Below are 19,358 nucleotides of genomic sequence, written 5' to 3' on the forward strand. Positions count from 1 at the left end.
CTATTCTAAATCTATTCTTCTTTAGTTTAAATCCGTTATTCCTTGTCCTGTCACAACAGGCCTTGCTAAAAAGATTCTCCCCATCTTTCCTGTAGGCCCCCTTTAAGTATTGGAAGGTCGCAGTAAGGTCTCCTCGCAGCCTTCTCTTCTCCAGGCTGAACAACCCCAACTCTCTCAGCCTGGCCTCATAGGAGAGGTGCTCCAGCCCTCGGATCATTTTGGTGGCCTCCTCTGGACCCACTCCAACAGGTCCATGTCCTTCTTGTGCTGAGGGCCCCAGAGCTGGACGCAGTACTCCAGATGAGGTCTCACCAGAGCGGAGCAGAAGGGCAGAATCACCTCCCTCGACCTGCTGGCCACGCTTCTTTTGATGCAGCCCAGGATACGGTTGGCTTTCTGGGCTGCAAGCGCACATTGCCAGCTCATGTCCATCCTTTCATCCACCAGTGCCCCCAAGTCCTTCTCCGCAGGGCTGCTCTCAATCCCTTCATCCCCCAGCCTGTACTGATACCAAGGGCTTCCCTGTCCCAGGTGCAGGACCTTGCACTTGGCCTTGTTGAACCTCATGAGGTTCACACAGGCCCACCTCTCCAGCTTGTCCAGGTCCCTTTGGATGACATCTCATCCTCCTGGCGTGTCAACCCCACCACTCAGCTTGGTGTCATCTGCAAACTTGCTGAGGGTGCACTCGATCCCACTGTCTATGTCATTGATGAAGATGTTAAAGAGCACCGGTCCCAGTACGGACCCCTGAGGGACTCCACTTGTCACGGGTCTCCATGTGGACATCGAGCCATTGACCACGACCCTCTGGATGCGACCATCCAGCCAATTCCTTATCCATCGAACAGTCCACCCATCAAACCCATATCTCTCCAATTTAGAGAGAAGGATGTTGTGGGGGACTGTGTCGAACGCGTTACAGAAATCCAAGCAGATGACATCCATTGCTTTTCCCTTGTCCACTGATGCAGTCACTCCTTCATAGAAAGCCACTAGGTTGGTCAGGCAGGACTTGCCATTGGTGAAGCCATGCTGGCTGTCTCGAATCACCTCCCTGTCCTCCATGTGCTTGAGCATAGCTTCTAGGAGGATCTACTCCATGATCTTCCCAGGCACAGAGGTGAGGCTGACAGGTCAGTAGTTCCCAGGGTCCTCCTTTCTCCCCTTTTTATAAATGGGTGCAATGTTTCCATTTTTCCAGTTACCAGGGACTTCATCTGACTGCCATGACTTTTCAAATATCATGGAGAGTGGCTTGGCAACTACATCAGCCAATTCCCTCAGGACTCTGGGGTGCATCTCAGCAGGTCCCATAGACTTGTGTACATTGAGGTTCCTCAGGTGGTCTCGAACCTGATCTTCCCTTACAGTGGGAGGGGCTTTATCCCCCTGGTCCCCATCTTTTGGTCCATCGACTCGGGAGGGGTGAGGAGAGAGGTTGCCGGTGAAGACCGAGGCAAAGAAGTTGTTGAGTACCTCAGCCTTCTCCTCGTCTGTTGATACAAGGTCACCATTCTTGTTCATCACGGGGGGTATGCTTTCTTTAACCTTCCTTTTCTGGTTGATATACCTGTAGAAGCCCTTCTTGTTATTCTTTACATCCCTTGCCAAATTCAGCTCCATCCTCGCCTTGGCCTTCCTGACGTCCTCCCTACACAACCGGGCCGCTTCCCTGTATTCCCCCCAGGACACCTGTCCCTGCTTCCACTGCCTGTGCAGTTCCCTCTTACTCTTTACTTTGACCAGCAGGTCTCAACTCAGCCATGCTGGTCTCTTCTCTTCCCTGCCTGATTTCTTACACTTGGGGACTGATAGCTCTTGTGCTCTATGGAAGGTGTCCTTAAAGATCTGCCAGCTCTGTTCTGTTCCCCTGTCCCCGAGGACCGTCTCCCAGGGGGTCCTTCTGACTAACTCCTTGAAGAGCTGGAAGTTTGCTTTTCTAAAATTTAGGGTCCTGACTGTACTCCTCGCTTTTCCCATGTCCCTCAGAAGCATGAACTCCACCAACGTGTGATCACTGCAGCCCAGGCTGCCTCCAGCCTTGACATCACCGATGAGCTCAGTTGCATTGGTGACCATCAGATCCAGTATCGCGTCCCCTCGGGTAGGGGTGTCTATTACCTGGCTTAGGAAGTTGTCGTCTATGCATTCCAGGAATCTCCTGGATTGCCTACAGCTCGCCGTGTTGCTTTTCCAGCAAATGTCGGGGTGGTTGGAGTCCCCCAGCAGGACAAGAGTCTGCAAGCGCGAAGCCTCCCAGGGCTGGAGGAAGAAGGCTTCGTCAGCAGGCTCCCCTTGATCAGGCGGCCTGTAGTAGACACCAACCACAAGGTTCCCTTTGTTGCCTCTGTCTCTGACTCTTACCCATAAGCTTTTGACCTGCTCATGGCTATTCTTCAGGGACAGCTCTTCACACTGTATTGATTTCTTTATGTAGAGGGCAACGCCTCCGCCCCTCCTTCCTCGCCTGTCCCTTCTGAACAGCCTGTAGCCATCAATAGCCACATTCCAGTCGTGGGATTCGTCCCACCAGGTTTCAGTTATGGCAATCAGGTCATAGCTGTCTAGTAGCACAGCAGCTTCCAGATCCTCCTGTTTGTTCCCCATGCTGCGTGCGTTCGTGTAGAGGCATTTCATCTGGGCTGTTGGCCGTGTCACCTTCTTAGTGGAACATCCCTTGTTTCCCTCGGGGTGTTTCACAAAGGTTTCCTTGTGAGTTCTAACTATCTCAGGAGCCCCCGGCTCATCTCTGAAAGACTTCAACTGTGCTGCAGCGTCCCCATCATGCCTCTGGGCAACAGGTTGAGGGCTCACAGTAGCACCCCGTCCCTCTAACCATTGCGTACCATCCCACAGCTTGTCACAGGCAAGCCTGATAAGTTCCCCCTCCCCCTTCACATCTAGTTTAAAGCCCTGTCAATGAGCCCCACAAGCTCCTGTGCAAAGACCCTCTTTCCCCTTTGAGAAAGGTGGCTCCCATTTGTCGCCAGCAAGCCTGGTGCCATGTAGGCCGTCCCATTGTCAAAAAACCCAAAGTTGTGACGGTGGCACCAGCCTCGGAGCCATGTGTTAAGAGATTGGATCCACCTGTTCCTACCAATGTCACCTCCCACAACTGGAAGGAGGGAGGAAAAGATAACCTGTGCCCCCGATTCCCTCACTAAGCGTCCCAAGGCCCTGAAGTCTCTTTTAATCACCCTTGGGCTGTGCACTGCCACTTCGTCACCACCCACGTGGAAGAGCAGTAAGGGGTAGTAGTCTGAGGGTTGTACCAGGCTGGGAAGTCTCCTGGTGATATCTCTGCCCCAGGCTCCTGGCAGGGAGCAGACTTCCCTATGAGGAGGGTCCACCTGGCATATTGGACCCTCCGTTCCCCTCAGGAGGGAGTCTCCTATGACTATGACCCGTCTTTTCTTCCTTGTGGAGGTGGTAGTAATATGGGGGGTAGGTCTTTGTGGTCTTGGCAACTCTTCGGGTGTAGATGGATCAACGCCCACATTGTCCACTGACTGGTCCTCCACGTCTAGAGCCTCATACCTATTGTGCAGAGGCACCTGGGGGGTCACGGTGGGCAAGTAAAGGGTTCGCTTGCCACCCCGATTGTGGACTTGTTTCCACTCACCGCTTCCCTCTAAGACCCTGCCTACATCTTGGTGGGGGGAGGATACTGGCTCCCTTTGGTCCCAGGCTTTTTCTGGAGGCTGTCCCTGGTCAGGTTTCCGGGAGCTCAGAGCATGATTCCACCTGTCTATCTCTTGCTCAGACTCCCTGATGCTCCGTAGCCTGTCTACTTCCTCCCTTAGCTCTGCCACCAAGCTGAGTAGATAGTCCACTTGGTCACAGCATACACAGCTGTTCCCTCCACTGCCATCTGTTCCCAGTGCAAGCTGGTGGCACTCCCTGCAGCCGGAGACCTGGACGGCTGTGTGTTTCCCTGGGAGCTCAGTCTGGGTGGATACAGCCTTTCTGGGTAGTGCAGAGGATACAGCCTTCCGCCGGGTGGATACCATGGCCATGCCTAGGCTCCCTCTCACCAGCTGAACTTACCAAACCTACCTCTTGAGCTAGGAGTGGGGGCACTTGGCCTTCCCCGCACGCCCTGCCCGCGAAAACTGCCGCGCCACGCCCTCCTGACGTGCCACGCCCTGTTTGCCCGTCCTGGACGCCGCGCTCCTGGTCGCTGCTTTTATAGTTGGGGGGGTTTGGCCGCTGTCACTCCTGGCCCCACCCACGCTGCGTCAGATCTGCCGCACGTCAGCAGCTCACCCTTTCCCGCTCTAGGCGTGGGGCTGGGCTGCCCGCTCTCACCCTGCGTTTTTTTCCCACCTTAGCAAGGGTGGCCCAGCGGGATCGTCCGCTCCCGAGCCCTTCGCCTTGGAGACTGCAACATACATCCATCCAGATAGAAGATCTCCAGAGGATGACAGTATATACCCAACAAAAGCTTGAGCAAGTGCATAACCACCAAATTAAGAATTAAGGAAGAAAAGTGAATGCTGAAAGGAAGAAGTATGGCTGTATTTCACAGAAACATGTAGTTGCACTTCAGTGGCTAGCAGAATTTAACATTTACCAGAAACGGGGGAATGAGGCACTGGTAACTAGAAAAAATAAAAATCCAAGACAAGCAAAGTTGCTTTTTTTTGTCATTAAATTCCCTTTCATTGCAGGGAGAAGCACTCTGGGCTATGGGAAGCTACTAAGTCATTTCCACTTGTTGTCTAGACCCTCTATACCTTTTCATTGGGACCCTATTTCATTTTGTGCAGTAAAATTCAAACAGGAGCAATACTCAGCTACAACAAATAGTGTTGCTGTTTCAATAGATAGCACCCTTTCCTTAAAGGGATTCTCAACATGTTAAAACAAGACTGTACTTTTACATTACAACAGACGCCAAAGCAGTGCAAGGAGCAGCAGCAGCAAACAGCAGAGAGGGATGGACAAGGAGAGACTACAGCTGAATAAGGGGCATTCCCCAAGTGACTGAGCCCAGACCCGCTGATTGGACAAACCATCAAAGGGCAGAGCCTGCACCCAGCAGCACAGGTGACTTAAACAGGCTAAAACAATCAGCCCAGCTAATTGTAACTGATGAGCATATATATTTCCCAGAGGGGAGGTACATAGCAAAAAGTGGTGTTCTCTGTTTCTTCTGAGTTTCTAGTACCAAGTAGGAGCTGATGCAGCCATAGCTTGTGTTAAAGTAAGTGATCACCCAGGTTTCTGGCTGTGGGATGTGTGCAGGGGTATTCCTGGAGATGGAGGGGTGATAGCAAGTAAGCCTGTGGGTGCTGTGACCAGGTAGATGAACTGCTCTGCCTGGTGGCTGAGCTGCAGGAGGAGGTGGATAGACTGAAGAGCACCTGAGAAGGAGATCAATCAATGGAGCTGTGCTCTGCCATCTCTGTTGTACACAAGCCAACCAGCATTGGCTGCTACTGAGGTAGACCTAGGATCTGTTTTGTGCTAGGAGGAAAGCAGTGTTACAAGGGATAGGGAGGGGTTGAAGCAAGTTACTGCATGGAGCTGTAAGAGAAACCTCTCCTTACCCTCTCAGATATCTTTGCAGAATAGGTATGAGGCTCTGGGTATAGTAGACGGAGGACGTGATGAGATAGAAGAGGAGGAATCTATGCGAGTATTCTCACTGAGGTCAGATCAACCAACACCTTGTAACAAGACCTGCATTAAGACCAGTGCTGAGAAGAAACAGTGGTGAGTTATGGTCATAGGTGACTCCCTCCTTAGTGGAACAGAGGCACCCATTTACAGACCAGACCATCTTTTCAGGAAAGTTTGCTGCCTACCTGGGGCCCAAATCAGGGATGTCACCGGATGACTGACAGTACAGCCTTTGGACTATTGACCACTCCTGTTCTTTCATGTGGGTACTAATGATGTCACAACAAGAAGTCCAAAGTCAATCAGAAGATATTTCAGGGCCCTGGGAAGGATGCTAAAAGATTCAGGAGCACAGGTAGTGTTTTCCTCAATCCTCCCAGTAATGGGGAGAGACTTTGGAAGAAACAGGTGTGCCCAAGACATCAATACCTGGCTCCAGGACTGGTGACTGCCAGAAGTTTGTTTTTTATAACCATGGAAGAGTCTTTGAAACACAAGGTATGCTGGGGCCTGATGGCATCCACCTGTCCTGATGGGGGAACTGTGTCTTTGCTCATAAGCAGGCAGGACTGATTGAGAGGGCTTTAAACTAGAATTGGTGGGGGAAGGGGATACCATCAGGAGAGCTGAAGGTAAACCAAGGGTTGGCGTGGCATCCCCAGGGGTTGGCAATGCTAGTGGCAGCATTTGCGCTGCTCCAGGGAGCACTGAGGGTTTAGGAGCACATCTGAAATGCTTGTACACCAACGCACGCAGTATGAGAAACAAAAAGGGTGAAACAAACTTGGTCTGTTTCCAGAGCTATGATGTTATTGGTATTAGTGAGACTTGGCGGAAGGAGTCCCACGATTGGAGTGCTGGCGTGGAGGGCCATAGGCTGTTCAGGAGGGATGGGCAGGACAGGTGAGGTGGAGGAGTTTCCCTGTATGTAAGGGAGAGGTTTGACTGCACAGCCCTTACATTTAGCAGTGATGTGGTTGAGAGCCTCTGGGTGAGGATTAGGGGGATGGAAAACAAAGCAGATGTTGTAGTGGGTGTCTACTATTGATTGCCCAGCCAGGATGATAGCACTGATAAGGTATTCTATAGGCAATTAGGAGAAATCTCTGGATCAATAGCCATTGTCCTTATGGGAGACTTCAACTGGGAACACCATACTGCTGTGACGAGCAAGTCTGGGAAATTCCTGAAGTTTGTAGAAGATAATTTCTTGTCACAAGTACTCAGTGAGCCAACTAGGACAGATGGCCTCTTAGACTTGTTGTTTGTGAATAGAGATGTGATGGTAGGTGTCTGTCTTGGCCATAGTGATGATGAAATGGTTGAGTTTAAAATTTTCAGTGTAATGAGGAAGAAAGGTCAGCAGAGTTGCTACCCTGGATTTCAAGAGAGCAAACTTAAGCTGTTCAGGGAGCTACTTAGCAGCGTCCCCTGGGAATCTGCTTTTGAGGCCTTAGGGGTCCATGAGTGCTGATCAGTTTTTAAGAACCACTTTTTTAAAAGCACAGGAGCAGGCAATTCCGCTGTGTTGTAAGTCAAGCAAGCAGGGCAGAAGACCAGCTTGGCTGAACAGGGAACTCCTCATGGAGCTCAAGAGGAAAAAGAAATTGTGCGATCTCTGGAAGCAAGGTCAGGCTTCGCAGGAAGATTACAGAGCACTGGTTCGTATATGCAGGGAGAAGACACGAAAGGCCAAAACTCAACTAGAGTTGAAACTGGCCAGTGTTGTATCTGACAACAAGAAGGGCTTTTTTAAGCACGTCAATAGCAAAAGGATATCTAAAGAAAACATTGTATTGATACTTGTTGAAGATGGTCACCTGACAAATAGGGATGAAGAAAAAGGGGAGGCATTCAATGCCTCAGTCTTTAATAATACTGATAGACCTTGGGCCACACGGTCCTCTGAGTTGGAGGACCATGACTGTGGGAGCAGTGACTTTCCATTTGTGGACACTGAAATTGGAAGGGACCAGCTGAATGTTCATAAGTCCATGGGGCCTGATGGGATTCATCCCAGAGTACTGAAGGAGCTAGCGGATGTTATGGCAGGAGTGCTCTCGATCATCTACCAGAGGTCTTGGGAGTCTGGGGAGGTCCCTGCTGACTGGAAGCTAGCCAATGTTATTCCAACTTACAAGAAGGGCCAGTTCTATTTAATATTTTTATCAACAACCTGGATGCAGGAGTTGAATGCACCGTTAGCAAGTTTGCTGATGATACTAAACTGGGAGGTGCTGTTGACTCTCTTGAGGGATGAGAGGCCTTGCAGAGGGATCTAGATAGATCGGAGCATTGGGCGATCATCAATGGCATGAAATTTAACAAGAACAAATGCCGGATTCTGCACCTGGGACTGAGTAACGCCAGGCACAAGTATAGATTGGGAGAGGAGTGGCTGGAGAGCAGCCCTGCAGAGAGGGATCTGGGGGTGCTGGTTGACAGCAGGCTCAGCATGAGTCAGTGGTGTGCCCTGGCAGCCAAGAGGGCAAACCGCATCCTGGGGTGCATTAAACACAGCATAACCAGCCGGTCAAAAGAGGTGATTATCCCTCTGTATTTAGTGTTGGTGTGGCCTCACCTGGAGTACTGTGTGCAGTTCTGGGCCCCACAATTTAAGAAGGCTGTTAAGGTCCTTGAATGCATCCAGAGGAGGGCAACAAAGCTGGTGAAAGGGCTGGAAGGCATGTCCTATGAGGAGAGGCTAAGGACTCTGGGGCTGTCTAGTTTGGAGAAAAGGAGGCTGAGGGGCAACCTCATTGCTCTCTACAGCTCCCTGAGGAGGGCAGGTGCTGATCTCTTCTTCCTGGTATCCAGTGACAGGATGCATGGGAATGGTTCAAAGCTGCATCAGGGGAGGTTCAGACTGGACATGAGGAAGCTTTTCTTTACCGAGAGGGTGGTCAAACACTGGAACAGGCTTCCTAGAGAGGTGGTCGGTGCCCCAAGCCTGTCAGTGTTTAAGAGGCATTTGGACAATGCCCTTAATAACATGCTTGAACTTTTGGTCAGCCCTGAAGTGGTCAGGCAGTTGGACTAGATGATCGTTGTAGGTCCCTTCCAACTGAAAATATTCTATCTATTCTATATGTATTCTGTGTTGCATCTGCATTTCATATACAGAGATGAGGGTAAGGGACAGACAGCCTTTATGTGAATGGTATGGGTCATGAGAGCTTATAGAGAGATGTTTGAATAGTTCCAAAAATTCTAGAGGAAAATCTGCCCTCAGTTACTGGAAACTGAGCATGCCTACCCATTGCCTTTGAGTGTACCTTTCCAGGGTGAGCTCTCACATCTTCTCTTCACATCTATCTGAGTTAAATTTATATTTTGTTCCCAGTGAAGGTTTCTATCATGCACCATAAACTTTATTTCTGAATATCTAGAAAAAGCTATTCAAAATAAATAGAAAACTCCCACAAATATTCTTCTGTCAACATTGTTTTAGCAACATTTAACTGAGTTAAGATTTGGCAGAACTTTTCTAGTTGTATCTAAGAGATAAATTTAAAAGTTTTTTTACTATTAAGAATAAGCATAGGGATATTAGGTATTATTGAAAAGAGTGACAAACAATTGGTGCTATGTCTTTATTCCTGATCACTACTCAATTACTCTCCATAAAAGTGAAGTAGCAGTCTGAGTAGACTCTGCTTGAAAATATCACTTCTAAGTAGAAAGATCTTCAAAAAGTCATGTAAATCCCTCCCTACCTATATCAAACTAGATAATCCTTTTTTGATTATATATACTATTTTCAAAGTGCTAGGCTATCCTCAAATGCAAGCTAACTTCATCCTCTTCCATATACAAAAGATCAAATACAGTCATTACACTCTAATGTATTTTTGCCTAAAAAATACTGAAAAAGGACAAAAATATTGTATGGAAATCCAAGAGAAATCACATCTGTTATGTTATTCCATATTAAGGCATCTTGAACTGACTAAAATTATACATGAGATGGACTGGAAAGGGTACATGAGTCATCTGTGAAGAATATGGGAATTATTTTCTTGTCTCATTCAAATACCAAAGAATATTTAAGCTTGGTGATTTTCAAAGAGATTGCTTCAAAGCATGTCTCTCACTGTATTATTATACTATAGCAGTAGTGCAAAACCTAGGTAAAATTGTGTTATTGCACTAGACCTAATAGTGTACATCTTTCTCTCCTCCAATCCTATTCACATGAGATTACCATGAACTTTTTGTAATAAAACCCAGCCATTTGAAACAAAGAGAAAAAAATATTAAGGTAATTTCAATAATATTTTTTGGAAATGTAGGGAAAACACTTGTTTGGTTGGTTGTTTTTTTTAACAGCTAGATTAAATAGATTTGTAACTGTTTTATAAACAGTTTTTAAAAATAGATGCTCAGCAATTTTTTAATGCTGATTGCTATTCCTCCCACATGAGAAAAAAAACACTGCAAATTATTACAAGTGGTATACGGACCAGAGAAGGTCCCACTACAGGGCTTTGTTCTTTTCCTTATGTTACCAAAAGTATCAGCTAATTTACTAATGAAACGGACATAATAATCCAGAAAGCAAGCAAAGTATATTTAAGAGGCATTAAATGTTTAAAGTGTGCAAGAAATTGATACAAGAGAGTGCTCACTGCTTGCTCATACAGATAATACATAGACATCTGTACCCAGACTATCTAGAAGATATTCTTCAAAATTTACTCATGAATAGTAATGTTAAATAAGATGCTGCACATTTCAGATAATGTTGTAAAATTTGTGGAATATTATTGTATTTCTTCAATAGAAAATCCTTTCTATAATTTCTATTAAATTACATTATTTTCTGAAAGTTTTATACCTCTAGTTGAATTACTTCAGGCTGAGTCTGCCCAAATGAGTGTATGTGCATAAAGGGTGTTGGTCGACAGATGGCTGAATATGAACTAGTAGTGTGTCCAGGTGGCCAAGAAGGCCAACAGCATCCTGGCTTGTCTCAGGAATAGTGTGGCCAGCAGGAGCAGGGAAGCGATCGTCCCTTTGTACTTGGCACCAGTGAGGCCGCACCTGGAATACCGTGTCCAGTTTTGGGCCCCTCAGTACAAGAAAGACATTGAGGTGCTGGAGCGTGTCCAAAGAAGAGCAATGAAGCTTGTGAAGGGTCTGGAGCACAGATCTTGTGAGGAGTGGCTGAAGGAACTGGGGTTGTTTAGTCTGGAGAAAAGGAGGCTGAGGGGAGACCTTATCGCTCTCTACAACTACCTGAAAGGAGGTTGCAGCGAGGTGGGTGTTGGTCTCTTCTCCCAAGTAGTTAGCGATAGGACGAGAGGAAATGGGCTCAAGTTGTGCCATGGGAGGTTTAGATTGGATATTAGGAAAAATTTCTTCACGGAAAGGGTAGTCAAGCATTGGAACAGGCTGCCCAGGGAAGTGGTGGAGTCACCATCCCTGAAGGTATTTAAAGGATGTGTAGATGTGGCGCTTAGGGGCATGGTTTAATGGTGGACTTGGCAGTGTTAGGTTAACGGTTGAACTCAATGATCTTAAAGGTCTTTTCCAACCTAAATGATTCTATAATTCTATTCTATGAAAATATAAAATATTAACATTTCCATGGAAGGAGAAGTTCAGAAATAACCAGATTAAAAAGCATTGGTATTATACCTTCTTGCCTCCCTCCGGGATTTTGGGAATCCAGATTACAGACCCTATAGACTACTGATGTAGGTCTGGTGGACACAGGTCAATGGAAACAAAAATATCTCAAGTGTCTTATGTATGCAAGTGCCTTGGTTCAGAATGAAATGACCCAGAACAAAGTATCTTGCTTTGGGTTTTTTCTAATGTGAAATGTAAGCATTCTAAATGCCACAATTTCAGATGGCCAATTGCATCTCAATAGACACTTCCCTCCAGATGTACTTTAGATATTAGAATGAATCAGGTGCTGAATAGCCATGTATAGAAAGTTCAAATTTGATATGGCAAAAACCCTCAGTTAAAAGCAGTAAAATCAGTGCTCTTGAGAAAACCTGATTGTGAGATGGCTGATAATGACCCCTTGGAAATAATACACAGCTTACGCAAAGCCAATTATCTTTATACAGTCTTAAAGCATACAGATCAAGAAGTTATACTGTGCATATTAATATTGGTTTGCAATGAAAATGAGAAAGATTTGCTGAAGAGCAGCTGTATATGAATGGTATTCATCTGGATTTATCTACACCTGGATTTATTCTGGGAAACCTACTCTGGCATAAATATTCCAAGGGTTCAGTGTTTGGATATTCCAATCACAGAAGAAAAGGCCAGTGGTTTAGCCCCAGCCAGCAGCTCAGCACCACGCAGCCGCTCACTCACTCACTTATAACAATATAATAATAATAGTAATAATAATATACAAAGCAAGTGATGCACAATGCAATTGCTCACCACCCGCCGACTGACACCCAGACAGTTCCCGAGCAGTCATCGCTGCTCCCCGGCCAACCCCCCACAGTTTCTATAGTGAGCATGACATCATATGGTATGGAATAGCCCTTTGGGCAGTTTGGATCAACTATTCTGGCTGTGCCCCCTCCCAGCTTCTTGTGCACCTGGCAGAGCATGGGAAGCTGAAAAGTCCTTGACTAGCATAAGCAGTACTCAGCAACAACTAAAAACATCAGCATGTTATCAACATTCTTCTCATCCTAAATCCAAACCACAGCACTATGCCTGCTACTAGGAAGAAAATTAACTCTATCCCAGCCGAAACCAGGACACTGTTCCCTATGGACTCACTAGACTTTCTAGAAGACTAGAGGTGGCAATGGCTCCACAACTATCTGCCTGCTCCAGCCCTCTGTTGCAGTGGGGTCCCAGGCAGTGAACACACAGTGGACATGCCACCAGCACAGCACTCCAGCACTGACTTCCAGGCCACTTGGATCACACTAGCACAAGCCTCCTGGCATATGACAAACACCCTCATCTTGGTAAAGGATCATAGCAATCAACAATAATAATAATAGTTTAACTGGCCACAAAACATTTCAGAACCACTAGTTTTTGCTAACTTTCACAGGGCATATGGATTACATTATATTTTGGAGGTTGCTTGTTGTATTCTCCCAATGATCCAGGTTCATAAATTCCCTTTGTTTCAAATTTATCCTTGAAAATATTTCTCAGTTTACAAATTGCTGATCTGAGAATATAAATAAGTAACAGTAAAACACACTAAAAGGAGAGTGGCATGAGAATTCCCAGTTTTAAAATTCTTTATTCCAAGGTAAACTTACAGAGATTAGGCTTGACTGTCATTTGAGAGAGTAGATGGCAAGGTACCTTTAACTGGTACTTGGAAATTGCATAAAATAGACTTCAAGTAATTTTCCATGTACCACGTGATTTGTCTTGCACATTTTCAGTCTTACAATAAATGTGAATACTAATTGCTATAAATATTCAGTTTTATCCAGACTCTGTATTTTTGCTTAGCATGTGATGGTATTCACCATATCTGTACACTTGCACAAACATCCAAATTTCTCTTCTCATTTTTCTAATTCATATAATAGGCTTATTGCTGTGCTAGATTCCTTTTCAATAATCTAGAATTACCATACAGAAGGAACCAATAAATTAATATATCACTGCTACTATGATCTATATGTACAATTACCACACACTTTTACAATGCTATTGACCAAAATATTTCACAAAGCTGTTGGGAGAATAGGCTTCTCCAAGGAATCCTGAAAATGAGCAGAAAACAACTAGGAAATAATCACAAGAGATGTACACGTATCTGAGGCTCGCTCCTAAACAAAGCATTGCCTGATTTCAGATTGACCTTTACGTTTAACCAGCATAGTGAGTAGTTATGTAACAAAGGCTAACCAAAGCTGCACAAAAACCACCCACCCAACCAACATAAAATATAATACTGAACCAGCTGATTTTATCCTACAGTAATCCACAGTTTAAAGGACTGTTATGCACTGTGATTATGCAAAACACACTGGAGTTCCTGATGTTGAATGTCAGCAAATGTTGTGGTAAAGTTAGGGCTTCAGTAATAAAATAAGATTGAATGCTAAGGACTATGGGATTGTATCAGTTTTGTATTTTGATTTTTAGCCCACAATATAGCATAATCTGATTAGTGGGAAAAAGTCTTATATTATGATTCATTTTTCATTTAGAAATGAATTAGACATTTTCTTTTAAGAAAATGTTTCCAAATGCCGTTCTGTTGGCCATGTTACATGATATTTTTCTTTCAAGTGAGAAAAAACTAGATGTGACTCTCTGTATTGCCCTTCTGTGACCTGTGCAGAGAAGGTAATACAATGTGTTCCTAGCCTACCAGTTCAGAACGTCCTACTATTCGTGTAACCAAGAGCAAGCTGAAAAGCTTCATGAGATCGTGCAAAGAGCTGCTATTGAGACAGAGAGGTAGCCCTTTGTTTCAAACTATTTTTAGCATTATCTATTTATTTTTGCTACTTCTCCCCCTCCCCCAGTGAGGATAGTTATAAATTTAAAACTTACAATCTCAGAGTTACAGATTTATATAAGGTATTATAAAATCTTGAAAAAAAGCAAGAAAGAGATAGGCCTATGACACAAAATTTTCAAGAATGAGGCAAAAAAGTAAGAGCCTGGGGGCAACAACATGTTTCAGAGCTCATAATGAGAAGCAAGAACTGACCTTCGCACTTTTCTCCCCATATCAAACAGCTACAGAGCTTACTGTTCCTCTGAAGCTCACTCAGTACAGTTACTACTAGTTGCCATTAACTGAAGATAGAGGTCAGCACAGTAATCTGCACTGAATTATGCCTGAAACTTTTTCAATGTTTCTAAATGACTCACAGGTTTAATATCTCAATGTGAATAAAAAGTTTTCAAGTATGAAAAAGTATAAAAAGACAGTTTTAAGACATATTTTTTCTACATTTTAAAGAATAATGTTATACAGAAATAGTAATTAAAAAAATCACACTAATTATTACTTTGGTATTTTCAAATAAAACTAGTTGGATTTATAGCCCTCTCGGTGATCTTTGCACTCATAATTTATCTACTATACTTTCAAAACTTATGGTAATACTGGTGCTTTTTACAGCTCTGGAAGAGGGTGCTGAACCTTTGGTGGTTTCTTTATTGCAATAGGCTGTCCTGGGTAGGATGAACAGTTGCCGTGGTTGAGCTCCAGCCAGCACCTATGCACCACGCAGCCGCTCGCTCACTCCCCCTACCCCAGTGTGATGGGGGAGAGAATCGGAGGAGTAAGAGTGAGAAACACTCCTGGGTTGAGATAAGAACAGTTTAATAATTGAAATAAAGTAAAATAGTAATAATAATAATAATAATAACAATATAATAATGATAATAGTAATGATAATACAGAAAGCAAGTGATGCACAATGCAATTGCTCACCACCCGCTGACCAATACCCAGCCAGTTCCCGAGCAGCGATCGCTCCCCCCAGCCAACTCCCCCCAGTTTATATACTGAGCATGACGTCATATGGTATGGAATAGCCCTTTGGGCAGTTTGGATCAACTATTCTGGCTGTGCCCCCTCCCAGCTTCTTGTGCACCTGGCAGAGCATGGGAAGCTGAAAAGTCCTTGACTAGCATAAGCAGTACTTAGCAACAACTAAACCATCAGTGTGTTATCAGCATTCTTCTCATCCTAAATCCAAAACAAAGCACTATGCCAGCTACTAGGAAGAAAATTAACTCTATCCCAGCCAAAACCAGGACAGTATCCACCCCTTATTCTATACCATCTACGTCATTCACAGACCCTCCCCTTTCCAATGCGTTCTAATAAATCACCACCACTTTCCCTGTCTTGATATATTGTCCTGGTTTCGGCTGGGATAGAGTTAATTTTCTTCCTAGCAGCAGGCATAGTGCTGTGTTTTGGATTTAGTAGGAGAAGAATGTTGATAACATGCTGATGTTTTTAGTTGTTGCTGAGTACTGCTTATGCTAGTCAAGGACTTTTTCAGCTTCCCATGCTCTGCCAGGCGCACAAGAAACTGGGAGGGGGCACAGCCAGAATAGTTGATCCAAACTGACCAAAGGGCTATTCCATACCATATGACGTCATGCTCAGTATACAAACTGGGGGGGGTTGGCCGGGGAGCAGCGATCGCTGCTCGGGAACTGTCTGGGTATCGGTCGGCGGGTGGTGAGCAATTGCATTGTGCATCACTTGCTTCGTGTATCATTATTATTATTATCATTATTATACTGTTACTATTCGCATTACTATTTTACTTTATTTCAATTATTAAACTGTTCTTATCTCAGCCCAGGAGTGTTTCTCACTCTTACTCCTCCAATTCTCTTCCCCATCCCACGGGGTAGGGGGAGTGAGCGAGCGGCTGCGTGGTGCTTAGTTGCTGGCTGGGGCTAAACCACGACAGTCCTTTTTGGCGCCCAACGTGGGGCTTGAGATAACAACAGATTAATCAGAGTGTATTAAGGAGTCTGTTAACAGTTGCCGGTCACGATATTAGTTCTTCTGATCTGCACCATGTTCTTTTTTTTGCAGCACGCGTTAAAGCTTGCTGTCAGTTTGTGTAGTGTGCTATGCTCTGCAGTGATTCATGATCTTTTGCTTGGGAGGCTCCTTATCAAAGCCCTGACCTTGAGCATTCTTTGGTATTTGGGTTTCATACAGAAGTCACTACTGTACTTCGGGTACTACCTCATAGAGAGAGTTAGCAATTATACTTCTTACTCTGAGAGGCTTGTTGTGGAGGAAATACAGAATGGCACCTTTGCTGCTTTCTTCTATGATGTTTCCTCCTTCATTACAACAACTTTCCTGTATCTTGAACACCCCTGGGCAGTTAAGATACTTCTATTGATAATTCTTGGGAATGTTGTTTCCGTTTTGATAAAGGTCAGTAAGCAGTTTAAAAATACCATCCAGAGATCTGCCCCAAGGCTGGATAGTTATGAGTGGCAGGGTGTGTGGGATCGTATGCGCAAGTACCTAGGGCAGTGGGGACCTCCAGTGTTTTGGAACTTCACCCCTGAACAAGTGCAGAATCCTGAAGAACTAGTCAAGTATTTGGAAGAAGTATGTTCTCACCCTGGCAACTCCAAAGAGACACAACTCATTGCAACATGCTGGGGACTGGCCCATGCTTATAGAGCCCTGTTCAACACTATTCAGTACCCTCAAGGGAAAGAGAGGGTCTCTGGATCTGATGACAAAACAACAGGCACTGTGGCTACTCCAACCACAGCCATGAGCACTGTGGCTACTCCAACCACAGCCACAAGCACTGCAGCTACTCCAACACCCACCACAGGCACTGTGGCTACTCCAACACCCACCACAGGTACTGCAGCCACTCCAACCCCAGTGGCAGGCACTGCGGCTAAACCAGAGGACCAACCTGCACCGGTATCAGTTGCCCCTATACAGAAGAAGAAATACACGAGGAAATCAGTTCGTTTAGTAAGGGATGAAGATGAACCAGGGCCATCACGAGAACCAGAGGAGGAAGAACCCATAAATGAGATGGTGACCACCCGATCCCTATCCCTGAGTGAGCTGCGAGATATGCGAAAAGATTTCGGTCGTCATCCAGGCGAGCACATCATCACCTGGCTGCTCCGATGCTGGGATAACGGGGCCAGTAGCCTGGATTTAGAGGGTAGGGAAGCCAAGCAGCTGGGATCCCTTTCTAGGGAAGGGGGCATTGACAAAGCAATTGGAAAAGGGGCAAAACCGCTCAGCCTCTGGAGGCGACTTCTGTCAAGCGTGAAGGAAAGGTATCCCTTCAAGGAGGATGTTTTATACCGCCCAAGCAAATGGACCACCGTAGAGAAAGGTATCCAGTACCTGAGGGAATTAGGCGTGCTGGAGGTGATTTACAGTGGCCTGAATGATGAACAGTTAACCAAAGACCCAGATGAAGTCAGGTGCACACAATCCATGTGGCGGAAGGTGGTACGGAGCGCACCAGCATCGTATTCCAACTCGTTGGCAATACTAGCCTGGAAAGACGACGAGGCACCAACGGTGGATGAAGTGGCTAGACAACTCCGGGACTACGAAGAAAAGCTCTCTTCCTCCCTACGGGCCTGTGTCTCGGCTGTGGAAAAACTGTCTGAAAAAATGTGCCAAGAGTTCCAACAACTCAGAGAGGATCTGTCCTACTCCCCACCTGCACGGACCAGTGTCTCAGCCATTAGGAGTCAACGTCCCTATGCTCAAGAGAGAGGATATAGAGCATACACACCACGGGGCACCCTGTGGTTTTACCTGCGTGATTATGGAGAGGACATGAGAAAGTGGGATGGAAAACCCACCTCAACCTTAGAGGCACGGGTGCGTGAGTTGCAAGGAAAAACTATTAGAAAAGGCGGTTCTCCCAGGAAAATTGCAGCTCCAGTTTCCAGTGAGCAGTTCCCCAGACAGAGTAAGAGGGCTAATTTTACTTCCGACCTTGATCAGGGAACTTTTGATTCACATTTACAGGAAGTGAACAACGAATACTGTGACCAGTGTTAGAGGGGCCCTGCCTCCAGCCAGGTGGGGGAAAGGGACAACCGGGTTTACTGGACTGTGTGGATTCGATGGCCTTGAACGTCAGACCCACAGGAGTATAAGGCTCTAGGGGACACTGGTGCACAGTGCACGCTAATGCCATCAAACTATAGAGGGGCAGAACCCATTTGTATTTCTGGAGTGACAGGGGGATCCCAACAGCTAACTGTACTGGAAGCTGAAGTGAGCCTAACTGGGAATGAGTGGCAAAAGCACCCCATTGTGACTGGCCCAGACGCTCCGTGCATCCTTGGCATAGACTACCTCAGGAGAGGGTATTTCAAGGACCCAAAAGGGTACCGGTGGGCTTTTGGTATAGCTGCTTTGGAGACAGAGGAAATTAAACAGTTGTCCACCTTGCCCGGTCTCTCAGAGGACCCTTCTATTGTAGGGTTGCTGAAGGTTGAGGAACAACAGGTGCCGATTGCTACCACAACTGTGCACAGGCGGCAATATCGCACCAACCGAGACTCCCTGATTCCCATCCATAACCTGATTCGTTGACTGGAGAGCCAGGGAGTGATCAGCAAGACTCGCTCACCCTTTAACAGTCCCATATGGCCAGTGCGAAAGTCTAATGGGGAGTGGAGACTAACAGTGGACTATCGTGGCCTGAACGAAGTTACACCGCCGCTGAGTGCTGCCGTGCCAGACATGCTAGAACTTCAATATGAACTGGAGTCAAAGGCAGCTAAGTGGTATGCCACAATTGATATTGCTAATGCATTTTTCTCCATCCCTTTGGCAGCAGAGTGCAGGCCCCAGTTTGCTTTTACCTGGAGGGGTGTTCAGTACACCTGGAACCGACTGCCCCAGGGGTGGAAGCACAGACCCACCATTTGCCATGGACTGATCCAGACAGCACTGGAACAGGGTGAAGCTCCAGAACATCTGCAGTACATTGATGACATCATTGTGTGGGGCAACACAGCAGAAGACGTTTTTGAGAAGGGAAAGAAAATAGTCCAAATCCTTCTGAAGGCTGGTTTTGCCATAAAACAGAGTAAGGTCAAGGGGCCTGCACAGGAGATCCAGTTTTTAGGAATAAAATGGCAAGATGGACGTCGCCAGATCCCAATGGATGTGATCAACAACATAACAGCTATGTCCCCACCAACTAGCAAAAAGGAAACACAAGCTTTCTTAGGCGTTGTGGGGTTTTGGAGAATGCATATTCCAA

At 46.0% G+C, this 19,358-nt stretch overlaps 1 protein-coding gene across 1 annotated transcript in view; it reads right to left on the reverse strand.

Annotated features, from left to right (window-relative positions):
- Window positions 1-19,358, reverse strand: part of LOC142596490 (potassium/sodium hyperpolarization-activated cyclic nucleotide-gated channel 1-like) — a 221,175-nt gene that overhangs the window by 174,250 nt on the left and 27,567 nt on the right. The window lies entirely within an intron of this gene.

Source organism: Pelecanus crispus, chromosome W (assembly GCF_030463565.1).
Source record: "Pelecanus crispus isolate bPelCri1 chromosome W, bPelCri1.pri, whole genome shotgun sequence".
Lineage (NCBI taxonomy): Eukaryota > Metazoa > Chordata > Aves > Pelecaniformes > Pelecanidae > Pelecanus > Pelecanus crispus.